This window comes from Rhincodon typus, chromosome 23, assembly GCF_021869965.1.
Source record: "Rhincodon typus isolate 14 chromosome 23, sRhiTyp1.1, whole genome shotgun sequence".
Classification (NCBI taxonomy): domain Eukaryota; kingdom Metazoa; phylum Chordata; class Chondrichthyes; order Orectolobiformes; family Rhincodontidae; genus Rhincodon; species Rhincodon typus.
The window spans coordinates 10010465-10031233 of record NC_063354.1 but is presented as its reverse complement, the minus strand read 5'-3'; positions in this window follow the sequence as shown (position 1 = coordinate 10031233).

Genomic DNA, 20769 nt, shown 5'->3' with positions numbered 1-20769 from the left:
TTGGAACCCTCTTCCACAAATGACAGTTGATGCTCAATCTGTTTTTAATTTGAAATCTGAGATGGATATATTTTTGTTACTGAAGGCATTAAGGGATATGGCCAAGGCAGGTAGATGGAGTTAGGTCACATATCAGCCTTGATGTAAATGGTAGAACAGGTTTGAGGAGCTGAATGGCCTACTCTTGTACTTGTACTTCTATGTACCTATAATATCCTCTACGTCTCCACCCCTTCCTCCTCATATGAAACATTCCCTACAACGTACCTCTTTGACCATACTTTTATTTTAGTCATTTACTCTTGGACCCCCTTATATAGCTGGGTGTCACAATTGGCTTTATAATTCTCCTGCGAAGCATCTTGCAATTTCAGTATTGCAGGAGCAATTCGTAAAATGCATAAGTTAGAATAATAATTTCAAAGCTCACACAGTGAAGATTGCACATTAGGAAATGAGGAAATGCCCTATTTTTCCTGCATTAATTCATAATGCCTATTAAATGGCTGAATCTCCAGAATGTCTCACTGGTAATTTATTTAGATAGGTATTTGCTCAATCAAATTCCACACTTATTTAGAGCAATGATTTGCTTTGAGCAGATTCTTTTTCATTGTAATTGCTTAACATTATCAATTGCCAAACTCAGTCACAAGAGCCGGGTTCATGTATAAGTAAGGAATCCATACACTGAAGTGATGTTAATTCTCAGGCAACAGAAACAGTTTTCTCAGCAATTGTAAACGTAGATATGAATCCAAGTCATTGGAAATTAGGCAGTCCCTCATTATTATCACCAACGAGACAATTAGCTCCTGGATTTCGATAGAGTGTGTCACAATTGCACTGAATTTGCTGTAGAAACGTTGATGCCTTACAACAGTATGAAACAAAAGCTGCAAATCCCTGTTGTAACCTTCTGTGAGAGTAATGCAGTAAAATGTCTATGAAAGAAAAAGTCATTTTATAGATAATGGAATGGATACCCATTTAGAGAGCAAGAGATGACAGTCAGAATTTGAAAGTCAAAATTTCAGTGGAACTATTAAGTTTCAAAATCTCTAGAATAATTAAGGTAATATGAAAGAAGAGTTCTGAGAAATGATTAATGCATTACGCCTAAAACTAATCGAAATTTCCCCAGACAGTGATGGACAGATCTCATTCTCTAGGTTATTCTAATGCAGGCTGTTGCTATTGGCTCATATTCAATTTTATAATCTAGTTGTCCAGGCACACTGATATTTTTTATAGTGCACAGTACACAGGGAGATGGCATCACAGTAATGTCCCTGGACTAGTGAGTGAAAGGCCCAGGCTAATGTTTAGAGGAAATGGGTACAAGTCTTTACACAGCAGCTGTTATATTACAATTCGATCAATAAATCTGGAATATTAAGCTAACCCCAGTGACGGTGACCATGACAACTATCACTGATTGTTGTAAAAACCCATTTTTGACATCTGGTTCATGAATGACCTTCCAGATGCAAATCTCCTGTCCCCGAGATTGTAGGAACTGCAGATGCTGGAGAATCTGACATAACAAGGTGTAGAGCTAGATGAACACAGCAGGACAAGCAGCATCAGAGGATCAGGAAGGCTGACGTTACTGAAGAAGGGTCTAGGCCCGAAACGTCAGCCTTCCTGCTCCTCTGATGCTGCTTGGCCTGCTGTGTTCATCCAGCTCTACACCTTGTTATCTCCTGTCCCTATTTGATCTGCCCTATATGTGATTCCAGACCAATAGCAATGTAGTTGACTCTTAACTGCCCTCTGAAATGGCCTCGTAAGCCATTCTGTTGAGTCAAACTGCTCCAAAGTCTAAAACAGAACAACCACCTGGCATTGACATAGCCACCTGATATGATAATGGCAAACACCACCTTGTTGATCCTGCAAATTCCTCCTTACTAACGTCTGAGGTCTTGACTCAACACTGGGAAAGCTGTCTTACAGATAAGGAACAGCCTGACATTATCATACCCATACCTTACAAATAGTACCACAGACACCACCATCACCATCTCTGGCAACAGGAGATGGTGACAAGTGGTGTACAATCAGGAGGAAGTTATGTTGGGAGTCCTCAATATTGACTTTGGACCCAATGAAGTCTCATGGCATCAGGTCAAACAAGGACAAGGAAATCTCTTACTGAATCCCATGTACTGTCCATAAGACCATAAGACATAGGAGCAGAAATTAGGCCATCGAGTCTGAACTGCCGTTCAATCATGGCTGATAAGTTCCTCAAGCCCATTCTCCTGTTATCTCCCTGTAACCCTTGATACGCTTGACAATCAAGAACCAATTATCTCAGTCTTAAATATAGTCAATGACCTGGCCTCCACAGCCTTCTGTGGCAGTGAATTCCATAGATTCACCACTCTCTGGCCGAAGAAGTTTCTCCTTACCTCTGTTCTAAAAGGTCTTCCCTTTATTCTAAGGCTGTGCCCTCGGGCCCTAGTCTCTCCAATCAATGGAAACATCTTCCCAACATCCACTCTGTCCAGGCCATTCAGTATTCTGTAAGTTTCAATTAGATCCCCCCTCATCCTCCCTCAGCTGATGAGCCATGCTCCTCTAAGTTGAATAGGACTTGGATGAAGCACTAAGGGTAGCAAGGGTGCAAAATGTAGACTGAGTGGGGGACTTAAATGTTCAAAACTCAGAGTGGCTCAGCAGCACCACCACTGACTGAGTTGTTCAAATTCTAAAGAATATAGCTGCTAGACTGGGTCTGGGGCAAGTTGGTGAGGAAACCAACAAAAAGGAAAAAACAACTTGTCTTTCTGCTCAGCAATCTGCCTGTTGCAAATGTATCCATCCATGACAGTATTGGTAAGAGTGACCTCCTCACATTTCACTCTGGGAATAACCTCCATCATGTTGTAAGGCACTATCACTACGCCAAATGGGACAGACTTTGAACAGATCTTGCAACTCAAGACTGGGCATCCATGAAGGACTATGGGCCATCAACAGCAGCAGAATTGTAGTCCAACACAATTTGCAACCTCATGGTCTGGCATTTCCCCACTCAAGCATTACCATCAAGCCAGGGGATCAACTCTGGTTCAGGATCATGTGCAGGAGGACATGCCGGGAGCAGCACCAGGTATAGTGAAAAATAAGGTGACAACCTGATGAAGCTACAATGCTGCACAGCTTGCATGTCAAACACCAGAGGCAATAGATAGGGCTAAGTGATCCCACACCAAAACAGAAGGTACAGATACCTGTCTTCAACCAATTTGATTCACTCCATGTGATATGAAGAAAAGGGTGAAGACACACAATGCCACAAAGGCTATGGACCCTGACAATATTCTGGCAATAGTACTGAAGACTTGTACTCCAGAACTTGCTGCTCCCCTAGCCAAGCTAGGGACAAAGCAGCTCAATTGATTGGCACATCATCAATCACCTGGAACTTTACTCCCTTCACAATCAACACACAGTTGCAGCAGTGGGTACCATCTACAAGATGCATTGGAGCAACTCATTAAGGTTCCTTTGACACCTCTACTACCTAGAAGGACAACGTCAGCAGATACATGGGAACAACACCACCTATAAGTTCCTCTCCAAGCCATGCACCATTCTAACTTGGAGCCACATCACTGATCCTTCATAGTCGCTGAGTCAAAATCTAGGAACTCCCTTCCTGACAGCAGTTTGGGTATCCCTACAACCCAAGGACTGCAGCAGTTCTAGAAATCACTGCGCTGTCACCTTCTTCAGGGCCATTAGGGATGGACAATAAATGCTGGCCAGCCAGCGATCAACATCCTATTTGCAAATTAAAGAATGATGTATTCTGAATAAAATGAGATTTCTAAACGGATGTTGTTCATGCAAACTAAACCAAAATTCTTATTAAACCTTTAATTCTGTTCAGCCACTATCAGGTCTGATTCTAACTCTCTCAAGACCTAGTCACATTTAGCTCAGTTGGCTGGACAGCTGGTTTATATATGCAGAGTGATGCCAACAGTGTGGGTTCAAGTCCTGTACTGGCTGAGGTTCCTGTAGAGCCCAGTCCTTCTCAAGAACAAAAACAAAGTTGCTAGAAAAGCTCAGCAGGTGTGGCAGCATCTGTGGAGGAGAAAACAGAGTTAACGTTTCGGGTCCAGTGACCCTTCTCAACCTCTCCCCTCACCTGTGGTGTGGTGATCCTCAGGCTGAAGTGCTACCAGTTGTCTCTCTATAATGAGACTGCAGGACTATGGAAACTTTACTTTTAGACACAGTTAAAATCAGTTTTCCTGTGAATGTTTCTCAACCCACAATTTGCCACACATACCGGTTACTCAGCTCTAGTATATAAATTCACTAATGCCTTCCTACTTACAAAGCATCACTAGTTTTGGATCCACATGAAAAAGCATGCTAACCAAAATCAACACCCTCTGCTCCCCTCTGTGCTCTGTCTACGTTGCCAGTTTAGAAAACCATAATGCTACATTGTAGAGATGGGTATTGTCACAGAAATGGGGAATCCCATCAACAGCAGGAAAATCCAGTTCTCTGGTCACGATGGAATATTCAGAGAGTGTGGGAAAACTACTCATGAAGAAATGGAACATAATGAGATAGGGGAGAGAGAATTGGTTGACAATGAAGAGGAAAGGTCAGGAGAGGGAGACTGGGATTGATGTTTTGGAGGCTGGGGAGATTGCTCTTTAGTTTCGTGATGTAATGATGCATTACTTATGTTGCTGCAACTCATGATCATAAGCAAATGAAAACAATAATTTTATAGGAAGACCAGGATTCTGTGAAATGATGATTTAGAAACTTGCCTCACAATTCTGTGATTGACTAACAGTAGGAAAAAGCAGCTTTCTTGGTAGGCCTTGGGCTGAAACTTAATATTTTCACAAAGTCATTTTTGTCAGTTTTATGGAGAACTTCTCTCTGCAAGGTGTAGCAAGTTTTGTCTCCCTGAGGTCCCAAACTTGACTCATTGACTTCCTAGCACACCTTCTGGTGTCCCTCTTCTCCAACGCTAGCCCAGGTCTAACATCGCCATGGCTGTTATATGTGTGAAATCCTAGACTGGACCATCATCCCTTTTGACAGCCCCATCTTTAATGAGCTTGTATGACTTTGGGAAGCTCAACCTTCCTTTGAGTTGTCAGATCTGAATTGCAAACTTCCATCCTGACTTCAGGAATCCGATTATTAGCCTCTTGCACAATTAAGATCCCCCTACCCAGCTTGCTTCTGACATCTGGGAACAGCACAAGATTTTGCCTGCGATCTGCAATACTAATATTAGCATTTTATTCCATTTTTCTTGGATTCCCAGTGGAATTTGAACTCATGACTCATCCTTAACTTAGTATTGCCGAGTCCATAACGTAACCATAATGAACACCTGTAACAGGTTTACCTCATTATAAATAACTTGCCAATTTTGACCATTGTAACCCATTATCAAATTTGCACAAATAAAACTGCAAACAGTTTGGATCCAAACTGATGGTACATCACAAAGTAAATTCTTCCACAAGCACTTTTGAAAGCTGACGTATCAAAGAACACCAGTGAAGAATTCCCCTGTGGGCAGCAACGATGAGAACCTTGCACTTCGTAACCATGAAAAAGTTTCCTCTTGTAGTGTTAATAACCTCTTTATTGCATAATATAAAGTGCAGAACAAACTATTGGTGATAATGGAGGCAATCTGCAGTCTGTGAACTCTCCAAGATATAGGATTGACCCTACAAAAGGAACAGTGTGAGTTATTCCAATGCAGATATGCCCCAAAGCAGCCAATCATGAACACCAAAACTATGTAAGTAGACCATTTCAGTGTGGACTATGAAATGCTCTTGCTGTCTCTCAACGCAAAGCTAACCAATTACTATGGAAATGAATTCCCTCACCCACTACAGGAATGGGATTTCGAGGCACGTCAACAGATGTAGGTTAAAATGAGCAGAATGTAATTGCACTGATGTGCCATTTTCCCAATTCATTTGGCATGAATGTTAGTCCACTTCCCCCACCACCTGCACCATTCCCATTGCGAGAGAGGCATTCAGCAACATTCCCATCCCATCATCAGTACTAATAATTCAGGACGTAGTAATGTGGAGACATGAAGAATAGGCCATTCAGCCCCTCATCTGTTCTGTTTTTTGTTAGATTTTGGTTGATCCATACCCCAGTTCCATTAATTTGGCAGATATCACTAGTGCCAAGATGGCAATTTAACTTGTTGGTTTTGGTAAACCATGCGACGAATTTTCGGTATGGATCTCCCAATGTTTGGAATATTTTCTTATTGTTCAAATTTTACAATGAAAACTCAACATTTGTTTTAATATTTTTTATTCATTCACAGGGTGAGGGCAATGCTAGGTCAGCATTTATTGCCCATCAGGCAGTTAAGAGTCAACCACATTGCTGTGGGTCTGGAGTCACATGTAGGCCATGTGAGTATGGCAGTTTCATTCCCTAAAGGACGTTAGTGAACCAGAGGGGGTTTTTCTGACAATTGACAATGGTTCTGTGTTCATCATTAGACACCTAATTCCAGATTTTTATTGAATTCAGATCCCACCAACTGCTGCAATGAGATTCAAACCCAGGTCGCCAGAACATTTTCTGGGTCTCTGGGTTAACAGTCAAGCAATAATACCACTAGGCCATTGCCTCTCCTTCCACAGCATTAACCAAGAATTTATGCTCTTAACTTTTACATTATCCAGATGCAGAACCTCCTGAAATCAATTGTGCCATGTCAAGTGAAAATATATTGCTGCAACCCACAATGGTGTGCTCACTTCAACAATAATAACTTGCATTTACATGGCACCTTTAATACAGCAAATTTACAGGAACAATTTTCAAAAAAAGTTTGGCTCCGAGCCGCATGAAACATCAGGCCAAATTTTCACTCCGAGTCCAGAGGCCTGAGTTGAGCAAATTCCCAATGTGGGATGAGTGCCCTGAGTGGAGGATTTTTGATAGCGGGTGGAGGCTGCAAACAGGAGTCCAGCTCACCGATGTGATAGGGCTGCTGAATGACAGGGTGAACTGGTCCGTACCTCCCCCTCCCACTGCACATCCTCAATCATAGACTCTGTAAACCCCAACCCAAATGTTGGTGTAACCTGCCAGGGGAGACATTTCCATGGATCAGCAGTGGAAGCCTGAACTCCTTCCCCCAACCCCAATAGATTTTAACTTGCCCATTTGTGGCGGTATCATTCCCCTTCTTCCGGCAACAGTCTATATTAGTGACATTGTGGAGTTAAATCCCTCAAGCATCACACGCCAAATGGAGGTGAGGTGGTTTGCTCCCTACTTCAACCCTCCACACACCACTAGTTCCCATCCTGATTGAAAATCAAGGCTCTTGAAACCCTCCGATATTAAATTTCTTATGTTCATTTAGCATATTACTTTGTAGTAGAACTGCTTGAAGAAACTTATAGTTATTGCTTGTGGAGAGGGCTAACAAGGCAAGGGTGTACATGTTGAGTGACCAGACCCTGGGAAGTACAGAGCAACATGGGGACCTTGGTGTGCATGTCCATAGATCCTTGAAGGCAGTAAGGTAGGTTGATATGGTGCTTAAGAAGGCTAATATGATACTTGCCTTTATCAGTCAAAACATCGAATACAAGAGCAGGGAGCTTGTGATGGAGCTGTATATAATGATAGTCATGCCACAGTTGGCACAGCAAGTACATTTCTTGTCACCTCACTATAGGAAGGATATGATTGCAATGGAGGGAGGTCGGCGGGTTTGGGGGGGTGTTGGTGGGAGGGGGGTGGTGCAAAGGAGATCCACCAGGATGTTGCCTGGGCTGGAGTGATTCAGCATGACAAGAGACTAGATAGGATGAGGTTTTCCTTGGGCAGGGAAGGATGACGGAAGATCTGAGTGAAGTGTACAAAGTTCTGGGGACATAGACAGAGTAGATAGGGAGACTGTGTAGAGTGATCAATAACCAGGAGGCACAGTTTTAAATAAGGAGCATAGAGTCATGCAGCATGGAAACAGACCCTTCAGCCCAACCTGTCCATGCCGACCAGATACCCTAAACCGATCTAGTCCCATTTCCCAGCATTTGGCACTTATCCCTCTAAACCCTTCCTGTCCAAGTACCCATCCAGATGCCTTTTAAATGCTGTAATTATACCAGTCTCCACCACTTTCTCTGGCAGCTTGTTCCATACATGCACCCATCCTCTGTGGGAAAAAGTTGGCCCTAAGATCCCTTTTAAATATTTCCCCTTTCCCCTTAAATTTATGCTGTCTAGTTTTTGAATCCCCTACCCTGGGGAAAAGGTTTTGGCTATTCACCGTATCCATGCCCCTCATGATCTTATAAACCTCTATAAGGTCACCCTTATAGTGCCTCTGACACTCCAGGGAAAATAGCCTGAGCTTATACAGCTTTTCCCTATAGCTCAAACCCTCTGATTCTGGCAACATCCTTTTAAATCTTTGCTGCACCCTCTCAAGTTTAACAACATCAATAAAGGATATTCTACTCTATTCCTTCCAGGTGATGTAAAAAGTATTTGAGGAAACACTTTTTCACCCAGAGGGTAGTGGGAATCTGTAACTCATTGCCTAAAGGGGTGGTAGAGGTGGGAGCCCATAAGACATTTAAGAAGTGTTTCTTAATAATTGTTAATAATTGACTATGGGACAAGTTCTGGAAAATGGGATTAGAACAGATAGATGCTTGATGCCTAGTATGAATGCAATGGGTCGAAGGGCCCAATCCCTTGCTGTAAAAAGTCGATGACTCTATGACTCAAGCGAAATCTTCATTCAAATCAAACCAAGAAATGTTGATGTGGAGATGAGTGTTACACCAGGAGGAGAAAATTCCCTCTGTTTTCTGTGTCATATTACCTTTTGGGAATACGCAGTAATACATAAGAACTGCGAGAGTGAGACACAAGAGTACAGCTAACGCGACACAATCTGATAGGAAGGGAAATGTAAACATGTCATGATGACAAAGCAATCCAGATCAATATGGTGAGGTAGCTGGCCTCACAGGTGAGTGGGGAAAAATAACAAAATGAGAAGAAAACACAGACACAGTACGTTGAGAGGAACAACAGTGTCAGCAGATTTTGAGAGAAATGTAGATGTCATGGTGAGAGGAAAAGTAGACATAGCAAAATAAGAGCAAATGGTAAGCCTAACTAGCTGTGAAGGCAGAGTGCACATAAGAGTTCTCAACTGTATTCTGTGCTTTGAAAAATAATGACTAGGCTGCCTTGGTAGACTTGAAAACAATATCATGCCACTCTGTCTGGTGTTCAATTGCCACAATTTATATTGTTCAACTACAATAAAATCTGCTGGAAATTGGTGAATTTACCTGTTGCTCTGGATGTGTATCATGTTTGTATAACAGCTTTTCTCCACAAGCCTTACAAGCAAATCAGAAGCAAGCCACTAATTTGAAATTCTGATTATAATGTGCAAGTGAATTTCTATGAAATGTACCATTTCACACTTAATAGCTGAAAAAAAGCAACATGATTGGTGTGTCTCATTCGTACTTTTACATCAGAACAGTGAAAATCCATATTTGAAAAGGCTATAAACATTTCATAATTAACCAGAGTTGATGACATGGTACTCAGACCCACTATTTCCCAAGTGGTCTCCCTTTCTTCTTACAATAATGTCTGTATAAAAGGCACATTCTTGATAAAAGACAGAAGTAAAAAACAATCTTTAAAAGATTTACAAGCCACCTACCTCCACTGCTCGCCGGTAGTAATCCTTTGTCAAGTTTCTGTGGCTCATATTTTTTATTGTTAACGAGCAGCTTCACTGCAGCAATCTTGTCAAGAAGCAGTGCCTCTCAGCTGTAATGTCTGAGATGGAAGGAAAAGTTGAAAGCTCCGTGGGTTTTGTAAGGTCTCTGTTGTGGGACAATCAATTGCTGCTGCAATTGTAACTGACAGTTGAGATGTAGATAGTAGGGTACTGTACAAAATTGGTGTGGGAGACACTGAGCTAAATCAGCACAGCAACTCCCTCTCTGCTGCATTCGTCACTCGCCTGTAATGATGATAAGCGAAAGGAGGGTGCAAAGATGCAGACAATTAAACGTTAAAAAGGTGAGAGTCCACACAGTACCATAAATGAGGCTGAATGCAATTTGCAGCATGAATACAGGCTGTCACCAAGGGACAAGTCAATCAAGCAGAGGGTTCATGTTAGTTTAGCCCCTGAGCATGGATCAGCAAATGTGAAACAAGCTGAAATTTCATAAATCAGAGAAGGCTGTCATCGTTGACCATTAAGTGACAATTAAAACTTGGTGTTGTATAGCACAAAATAAAACAAATTTAAGAATGTGATAGTGTCTTTCCTGTACTTAAAGCATCTGTAAATTTGCAATTTAAATTATGTATAACTTGATAGTGCATTCATCCACATGGCATAATTGATATTTAAATTGTAAATTGAGTGTTGTGATTTATAATTGTTTTGACACACTTACGGAGGCCTGCTTTAGAGAACTGAGAAAAATTGGTTTGTTTCTTTGTGGAAAAGTGGATGGATTTAGAGTCATTGAATTATTAACACAGAGGAAATCTTTCGGTCTATCACACTCCTTCTGGTAGCTCTACAAAATCTGTTGCATTATTCTGATCTGTGCCTTTTATTCTTTTCCTTCATCAAGTATTATCTAGGTCTAAGTGGGACAGGGTACTGAGTTGATGATCAGCCATGATCATAGTGAATGGCAGAGCAGGCCTGATGGGCTGAATGGCCTAGTCCTGCTCCTATTTTATATATTTCTATGTTTAGACAATAGTTCTTCCAAAGGTCTTCATTGTATCAAGAATCATCTAATTCTACGGACAGAAAAACATGGAAACCAGTCACGTCCGTTCTTTTAAAGTTGCTCATTCCTTAAACTATTTAATAATTTAAGCAATTTTCCTTCTCCGGTTCTTCTTCCAGTTGGAGGTCAATTGATTTGTGACGCAGCTCATGAATGGAAATCAGATTCCCCAAAGTACTTCTAAAATAGTCCCTTGAAACAATTTGCCAATTTTGCTGCACAAACTAAGAAGTTCTAATAAGAAATGTACATTATCAGCCATGGTTCAGTTTGTAGCACTGTTGTGCCTGAGTTGTTGTCAGTTCAAGATCCATTCCTGGACTTGAACACAAAAATCCAGCTGGATTCTCCAGTGCAGTACTGAGTGAATGTTGCACTGTCAGAGGTCCCATCCTCTGAAAGCAAAGTAAAACCAAGGCTTTATCTGATCTTTCAGATGAACATGAAAAATCCCATGACACTATTTGAAAGAAGAATTTGAGAGTTAACTAGAATGCCCTGGCCAGTATTTAACCCATAACACAAAAACAGATGACCCAGCAATTGTAACATTGCTTTTGTGGGAGCATGCAGTGCGTAACTTGGTTGCCACATTTCCAACATTGCAACAGTGACTACACTTCAAGAGTGCTTCATTGGACATAAAGTGTTTTGGGAATTAGATTGTGAAAGGCACTATATTAATGCAAGTCTTTTTTTTGCAAGGATGGAAAATTATTTCTCCAAAAGTGAACAGATTGCTAAAGATCATGCACAATCGAGGACTGACAACAAGACATCACAGCCTGGATCTTTTTTGATTAACAAAAAAAAAGTTGATTTTGAGATGCTGACTAGCAATGAAAATAGTGTGGATAGGGTTCATGATGAAACACCATCTTGAAAAATGATCTATAATCCCTCCCCATCCCAATTTACTTCTTCCAGGAAGCACCATGACTATAAAGGTCACAGAGTTGGGGATCCTAGTAAAGCAGAAAGTAATCCTGCAAGACTGTTCCATTGAAGGGAAGCTATGAAATCTCAGAATACTAATGCAGCCACTGCACTTTGCAGGGTATTTAAAGGGAGTTTGATTGAGGCAAACAAATTTGACAAGTCCTTCATTGGCTATGAAGTGCATGGAGCATTCTGAAAGTATAGGATATAAGTCATATTTCCAGCATCAGTTAATGACGGAAACTCAGGACATCATTAGCCTTAGCCAGCTCCTGATAAAGTTACAGGAAATGCCAAAAGGTGCCAGCAGATCAACGAGGATGTGAAGATCAAAATCTCACCCCACCACAGTATTCAAACAAATTGCATAATTTTCATATGACACTACAGTGGTCAACATCAGAATATTTCACAGGAGCAATGATGGCTACAATAACAACAGAAATGTAATGCACACTGATATAGATTTAGATTTTTATTGTCACGTGTACACAAGTGCAAGAATACAGAAGTAAAGTGAAAAGGATTTTGGTTTCATGTTTTGAAAACTAGATCATAGTTAATCATTCTGTATATATACATTAATTGAGATTGTCTTGGATGAGTTGTGTAGCAATTACAGTTAGAGTTTGCATTGAACCTATCAGTATAATCTAACAGAGCATACAATTGATGATGTTTAACTGGTGAATAGATACTATGGCAATTCTTGACAATGCAGTCAATAGGCACATGTACCTGATAATCTGGCATTCCTGTAACCCAATATTTGTCCGTCTGTCTTGACAATATTGCATTTATGTCTCTGAATTTGACTTAATCACTGCTAATATTTTGACCATATGAAACAAATTCTGAAAATGAAATTATACAATTTGATTGCGACTTTATTGGTGCTTGGGATGGTTTTCTAGAGTCAAATATATTAGATAGAATCAATAAATATTAATTATTTGCAGATACAATGAAACTACACAAAAGGAGACTGCTCGGCCCATCGAGCCTCTACCTACTTTTGGAAAAAACTATCAATATTGACCCTCCCTTGCTCTTTTCCCACGGCTGTATATATTTTTTCTATTTTTGAAGAATATGCCCCAACTCACTTTGAAAATTAGTATTGAGTCTAAATCCACAACCTTTCAGGCAATGCATTCTATATCACAACTCATTCTCTCTTTGTTTTTATTTTACAATCACCTTAAATATGTTCCTTTGGTTACCAATGGTTCAAGAAGGCAGCTCACCACCATCTTCTCAAGGCCAATTAGGGACAGACAAATGCTGGCTTAGCTGGAGATCCCCAAAATTCCATGAATGAATATTTTTAAAAACCCTCCTGTGGAAACAGGTTCTCTTTCTATCTGTTCTTTGGAAGTTTCTTGTAATTAAGAATCCTTTTGTTAAATCTCCCGTTAATCATTTTGGCCTGAAGCAGAACCATTTCAGCTTTTCGAGTCCGTCGATCTGTGAACTCCATCAAGCCTGTACCAATTTGACAGGACTCCTCTATTCTGTACCTTCAACACTATCTTGATCTTTTGTAAAGTAGGCTTCACAGAACTGGATATAATACTCTAGTTGAGGATAAAGGAACGATTAATTATGCAATCCTGAACAGAGTGCTGGGAGGTGGGTGAATGACAGGAATTGTAATCCCTTTCCCACAATCTAATTTTGTTTTGATTCCACATTAGGACAAGTTGGACTGAAGGGTCTGTATCTGTGCTGTATTAACACTGTTTAATGCTTAACTGCAATGTATTTTTAAAATTCTGAATTTCATCCAGGCTTAAACAGGAAATGTACAAAACCCCACTGGAGAACAGCTGGTTAGTTAACTAAGAAAACTAGCTTTCATTTTTTTTAACAGGCATCTCAGCGAGATGTAGCACTGAGTGTGACTTTCAACCAAGTGCTGGAAGTTCAATGAGTTCAAGGAAAAATGTGAGGAGGTGTTCCTTTGCTTTTCTCACTTCTTCACTCTATAGGAATTGCTTTTATGCTCCTATACGGAAGAAGGAAGTTGTTTAGTGAATATCTCGAAAGTAAAGTTCTATTCTATTCCTAATGTTTAAAACACTGCAGAAACTGACAGTTGGGATAAAAGACTGAATAATGAATGATTCAGTATTTAATTAAAGTGCATTGAGGATGGCAAGAAACACAATGTCTCAAGGCTGCAGCATGTGGGATCTCCTGGATCCTTGTGTCATCCAGGGCAAACATGTCTGCAGGAAAGGTTTGCAGCTCAAGGAGCTCTGGCTAAGTGTCATTGAGCCGGAGGCCAAGCTGCAGACACTGTGACACATCGGAGAAGGGCTATGTTACATGAATATTTTGTACCAGGATGGTACTGTACTTTAAGAGGGCTTTGTTCTGTGCTATTTCTCTTGCAGAGAGGTGTTGCCACAATGCTGCCAGAATGTCTCCTTCAGAAACAGTGGGTAAACATCATTGAGCTCCCTGAGTGTTTTTTTTCAAATTAGACTAAAGAAACATGAGTGGGTGGAGTCAGGCTCACACAGACCCAGGGTCTTAGTTTTGCTTTCAGTTGGTGTTTGGAGTTGGCTATTGAAGCTGATAGATACAGCTCTCTCTCTGTCTCTGCTGCAGCAAAAAGCTTGAGTTCTCATTCTCTCTGCTGCTAGATTGTATCTTTCAGTGTTTCTTTTTCCTGGACTGGAAGGGAGATAGCATATAAGGAAAATCTATTTTGCTGAATTTGCCTTTGCCAAGGGTGTGCCTATAGGATGCTGCTATATTGGAACAGTTGATGATTAGTAGTTACATAATATATTCTTTTGTTGTGTATTTCAATAGAGTTAAAGTTATGGCAATGGGGTTATAACTCACTCAGATAGTAAGAACTGCCGATGCTAGAGTCAGAGATAACACAGTGTGGAACTAGAGGAACATAGTAGGTCAGGCAGCATCAGAGGAGCAGGGAAGCTGACGTTTCAGGTCGGGACCCTTCTCCAGAAATGGGGGAGGGGGAAGGGAGCTCTGAAATAAATAGAGAGAGGAGGGGTGGGGCTGGGGAAGGTAGGTGGGATGGTAATAGGAAAGTGCAGTAGGGAGTGGTCGGGATTGGTCTGTGGATTGGGTGGGGCGGATAGGTGGGAGAGAAGATGGACAGGTTGTGTCAGGTGAAGGAGGCGGGGATTAGAGGTAGGGTTAGTCATGGGATCCTGATGTGGCCTCCTACATCAGTGAGACCAAACGGAAGCTCAGAGACCGCTTTGTATAGCACCTGCACTCTGTTCGTGACAAACAACAACACCTCCCAATCGTGAACCACTTCAACTCCCCCTCCCACTCCCTGCATGACATATCCATCCTAGGCCTCCTCCAGTGTCACAATGATGCCACCCAGAAACTGGAGGAGCAGCACCTCATATTCCACCTTGGGAGCCTACAACCCAATGGTCTCAATGTGGACTTTACCAGTTTCAAAATCCCCCCACCCCTGGCCTCATCCCATGACCAATCCTCCCTCTCATCCCCGCTTCCTTGACCTGACACAACCTGTCCATCTTCTCTCCCACCTATCCGGTCCACCCATCCCACTGACCAATCCCCACCACTCCCTACCTGCACTCACCTATCACCATCCCACCTACCTTCCCCAGCCCCACCCCTCCTCTCTCTATTTATTTCTGAGCTCCCTTCCCCCCCACATTTGAAGAGGGGTCCCGACCCGAAACATCAACTTTCCTGCTCCTCTGATGCTGCCTGACCTGCTGTGTTCCTCCAGCTCCACACTGTGTTATCAAAGTTATGCCAATACTTTTTTTTATTATATTTTAACTGTGGTGTAAGAATTGAGTGTGTTTTACTTAAAGCCTAATAGTTTCACGAATCAAATCATGTCTGAAAGACAGCGCCTTACACAGTGCCTATAAATAAGATAAAAGTTAGGGTCTAGGATGTGTCTGATATATTTTGAAGGGATTTGGTCTGGTCCAAAACATCATACCACTTAGGACAGAGTCTTCTGATTTGGTCAGTGGTTCGGGAAAGGCTGAGGCAGGCAGTGGACCCAAAGGCCAGGAGCATAGCAGCATCTGTTTTGGCAGATGTCTGAAGGTTTGAGATTCGTTCAGCTTCTTTCAATGAGAATGGGAACTGCAGGGTTGGATGAGCTAACTTAGCATGGTACTGTGGTACACGAAACCACTTAAGGTGGAGGAGAGAAAGGGAATCTAGTGCTGACAGGGCACAGGATAGAGTGTGGGATTGACACTGCTGTTCTCTGCAGCGAACAGCGAGACTTTGGGAGGCTGCATCGCCTGGTTGGTGTCAGGGTTTGGAACAACTGTTCCTCCATGATAATCCTCAATACCAGAGCTCCGTAAGGATGTGTGCGCAGTCCCCTACTGTACTCCCTGTACACGCATGACTGTGTGACCAAATTTCGTACGAACGCCATCTACAAGTTCACTGAGGACACCCACCAGTGGAGGCCGGATATCAAACAATGAGTCAGAATACAGGAACGAGATTGACTGCATGGTGACGTGGTGCAAAGATAACAATCTCTCCCTCAATGTCAGCAAAACTAAAGAACTGATCATTGACTTCAGGAAGAAAGCAGGAGGACACACCCCTATCTACATCAATGGAGCTAAGGTCGAGAGGGTTGAGAGCATCAAGTTCCTATGAAAGACAATAACTGACAACCTGTCCTGGTCCTCCCAAGTAGATGCAACAGTCAAGAAGGCACAACAATACTTCTGCTTCCTCAGACAGCTTAGGAAATTTGGCATGTCCTCGCCAACTTTTACAGATGCACCACAGAAAGCATTCTAAATGGGTGCATTATGGCTTGGTACAACAACCACTCTGCCCAGGACCGTAAGGAACTACAGAAATTTGTGTCCACAGCCCAGACCATCACTCAAGTCAACTTCCCATCCATGGACTCCATCTACACATCTCATTGCGGTGGAAAGGCTGCCAACGTCATCAAAAACCCCTTCCACCCCAGTAATGTTCTCTTCCAAACTCTTCAGGAAGAAAGGAGGAGGACATGCCACTGTCTACATCAATGGAGCTAAGGTGGAAAGGGGGTCAAGAGTGTCAAGTTTCTAAGAATGAAAATACAAAAGTTTGAAGACGCACACCAATAGGTTCCAGAACAGCTTCTTCCCCACTGTTTTCATACTGCTGAATGGACCTCTCTCATTTCAAATCTAATGTCGATCTTGTTTTTGTGCAGCTCCTGCGCATCCGTAACGTTTTATGCTGCGCTCTGTCTAAACACTGTATGATCTGTGCGTCCCTGTACTGCACACAAAACAAAACTTTTCACTGTACTTAGGTACATGTGACAACAATAAATCAAATCAAATCAAATCAAATCAAATCAAATCAAATCAAAGGTCTGAAGAGGAACTTACAGAGGGAGAGGAAAGATTCAGTCATTGTAGTCCCCGTAAGTACCAAACACATAGGCGGGACAAGAGAAGAGATTCTGTATTGGTGCCTCGAGGAACAAGGCACCAAGTTAAGAAGCAGAACTTCAAAGGTAATAATCTCTGGATTATTAACTGAGCCACATGCAAATTGGCACAGAGTAAATAATAGCAGAGACATGGCTCAAAGTCTAGTGTGGGTGAAGTGGATTCTTATTTGTGGACACAAGCAATGGTTCTGTGGAAAGTATGGTCCATAGTGTCGTGATGTCCTGAACTGTGCTGGTCCTGAACTGTCAGTGTCCTTGCAAGCTGCTTCACTAGTGAAGTACAGGGGGTTTTCAACTAAGTGGTGGGGTTAAGGATCAAATCTGGGAACAGTCAAACAAGGCAAGAGTGAAAGATATCAATTTGGAAATGATAAACAGACTTTTGACAGAAAGGGATAATGACTGAGAGTAAACCAACAGATGAGGTCAGATGATCTAAAAAAGACAAAAGAACAAATTAAACGGTTTGTATTTCAAAGCATGTAGCATTCAAAACAAAGCAGGTGAACTGCTGGAGCAAATGGAAGTAAATAATTTCATAGCCATTGCAAAGACATGGGGTCGCAGGATGGCATAGAGAGAGACTTGAATATTGAAGAATATGTGATATTTAAGAGGAAGAGGAGGCTAGGAAAGGTGCAGGGATGGAGCTGTTAATCAATGATGGCTTTAACATAGTAAGGAAACTAAGATGTTGAAACACTTTGGGTCAAGATGAAAGATGATAAAGGCAAGAAGTCACTAGTTGGAGTAGCACATAGGCCCCCTAACACTAACCACAGGGTAGGACATAAAATAATTTTAAAAAATGAAACTAATCAGAAATATACAGTGATAGCCATAGCAGAATTTAATTTATGTTTAGAATGGAAAAATCAGATGGACAATGGTTGTCTTGATGAGGATTCATTGAGAAAGATTCCCCAAAGTAGCACCATTCAAGGTGAGGGAGAGAAGAGTGAGTACAAGTCTATTTTCTTAAGCTTACCTAAGGGCAATTTTGAGGACATGAAAGCTAGTTAAAGTGACAAGGCAGATTAGCTTAAGGGATAAGTCAATGGAAATGCAGTGACAGATATTTAAAGGGAAATATCAGAATACACGGAAGACATACATTCCAATCAGAAAGAATAATTCCACCCACCATCTATGGTTAACTAAAAAAGTTAGAGATGGTATCAAGATTAAAGAGAAGACATATAATTGTGCAAAAGAACTCTTATGATGCAGTGATAGTGTCCCTTCCTCTGAACCAGGAGACCTGCAATCACAGAGGGTGTAACATTTGTCCTTTTACCTCTTATGCCTTACTACCCAAAATCCCAATATCCTTCCAGGTGATTTACTTGTACTTCTTTTACTCTATTCTACAGTATTCACTGCTCACAGCGTAGTCTCCTCTACAATGGGAGGACCAAACACAGATTGGGTGACTGTTCTGTACAGCACCTGCCTCAGGTCACCAGCATGGTCCTGAGCTTCTGGTTGCTTGTGAATGCAACACACCATCTTGCTCCGGTGCTCACATTTCTGACCAGGGCCAGTCGCATTCTTCCAATGAAACCTAACACAAGCTGGAGGAACAAATTCTCAGTTTCCATGGAAGCACTTTACAGCCTTCAGGATTCAACATTGAGGTCAACTATTTGGGACCATGAACACTGTCCTCCATGTTGTTCCATGTGTCTGGATTTCTTGGTTTTGCTTTTGGTAGACCTAACCTATATTCTGCCATTAACACCCAGTCCAGACCTATCTCACACCTTGGCAACCATTAGCCCCTTTGTGTCATCTGCAATCTCTAATCTATCTTAGTCTCTAAAAGTCCCCTGACCTTCCCATCCATTCCATTTTCATCTTTCACCACCTCTCCCCCTTCCCCTACTTTCTCTACATATAAAGGCCATCACATTTCCATCTCTCTATTCAGTTCTGAAGAAAAGTCTTATTGGACTCAAAGCATTACCACTATTCTTCCCTCCAAAGATATTGCCAGATCCACTGAGTTTCTTTAGCACTTTCCATTTCATTTCAGATTTCCAACACCTGCAGTTTTTAGAGATAACAAGGTGTAGAGCTGGATGAACACAGCAGGCCAAGCAGCATCAGAGGAGCAAGAAGTCTGACGTTTCGGGGCTAGACCCTTCTTCAGAAATGTCATTTCTGAAGAAGGGTCTAGGCCCAAAACATCAGCCTTCCTGCTCCTCTGATGCTGCTTGGCCTGCTGTGTTCATCCAGCTCTACACCTTGTTATCTCAGATTCTCCAGCATCTGCAGTTCCTACTACACCTGCAGTTTTTACCTTTGTTGTAGGAAAGAAATTCTGACTTGAGGGTCCATATCAACACTGACCTCACTTCTGTCCAATGGATGAAGTTCAATTGAATTGGTGAATAACCCATTAAAACCCAGAAATGTCAACACTGACATCAAGCATTGTTCATGCAGCTGCTTTCTATCTTTGCCACAATGAACCCCTCACTTTACTTCATCCTGACAGATGTAGAACACACCTACGGTTACCTGCAAATAGATAAATAAAGTTCCACAGGGATAAAGACGCTGTGGACACAGCTAATGATGCATTTCAAATCCTACATCAGTATTATGCAGGCAGCACTATAATATGCCTACCATTTGCTTGCAAGTATTTTCCGGCCTTTCTTGCTCACTAATCCAAAACGGTTTTAGATTATACTTTGGCCCAGAACAAAGGCAACAAACATCTGTATTCCACCTTTAACAGAATGAAGTATTCCAAGCCTGTTCAATAGAATTCTAGCAAAGAAAATCTGGCACCAAACTAGCTAAGGAAATATTAGGACGGATTCCCAAAAGCTTGATTATAGAGTTAGTCTTTAAGGAGTGTCTTAAAGGAGCAGAAAGATTTGGAGAGTTGGAAAGGCTTCGGAAGAATTACAAATCCGAGAGCCATAGACAACTAAAGATAAAACAAATCAGGGTTGTGTGAATGGCCAGAGTTGAAGAAGTACAGAGATTCTGTGTGGTTTTACTGAATTACAGGGAAACAAAGAAACAAAAATGAAAATTTAAAGCGTGTTGCATTGTCAGACTGGGAATTGATGTAAATCAGTGAATACAGGGGTGATGGGTGAACAGACGAGGACAGTTAGGATAAGTGCAGCAGAAGTTTGGATAAGCTCATGTTTCTAGCAGATGCAAGGTAGGAGGCTGGCCAGTAGGTTGGAGGTAACAAAGACAGTGAATGAGGGTAGAGGCAGTAGGTGAGCTGGGACTGAAAGTGAGCTGGGACTGAGGGTGGGCTGAATATGAAGGTGAGCAGAGGCTGAAGGTGAGCTGAATATGAAGGCTGAATATGAAAGTGAGCAGAATATGAAGGTGAGCAGAATATGAAGGTGAGTTGAATATGAAGGTGAGCAGGGACTGGAGGTGAGCAGAATATGAAGGTGAGCAGGGACTGGAGGTGAGCAGAATATGAAGGTGAGCAGGGACTGGAGGTGAGCAGAATATGAAGGTGAGCAGGGACTG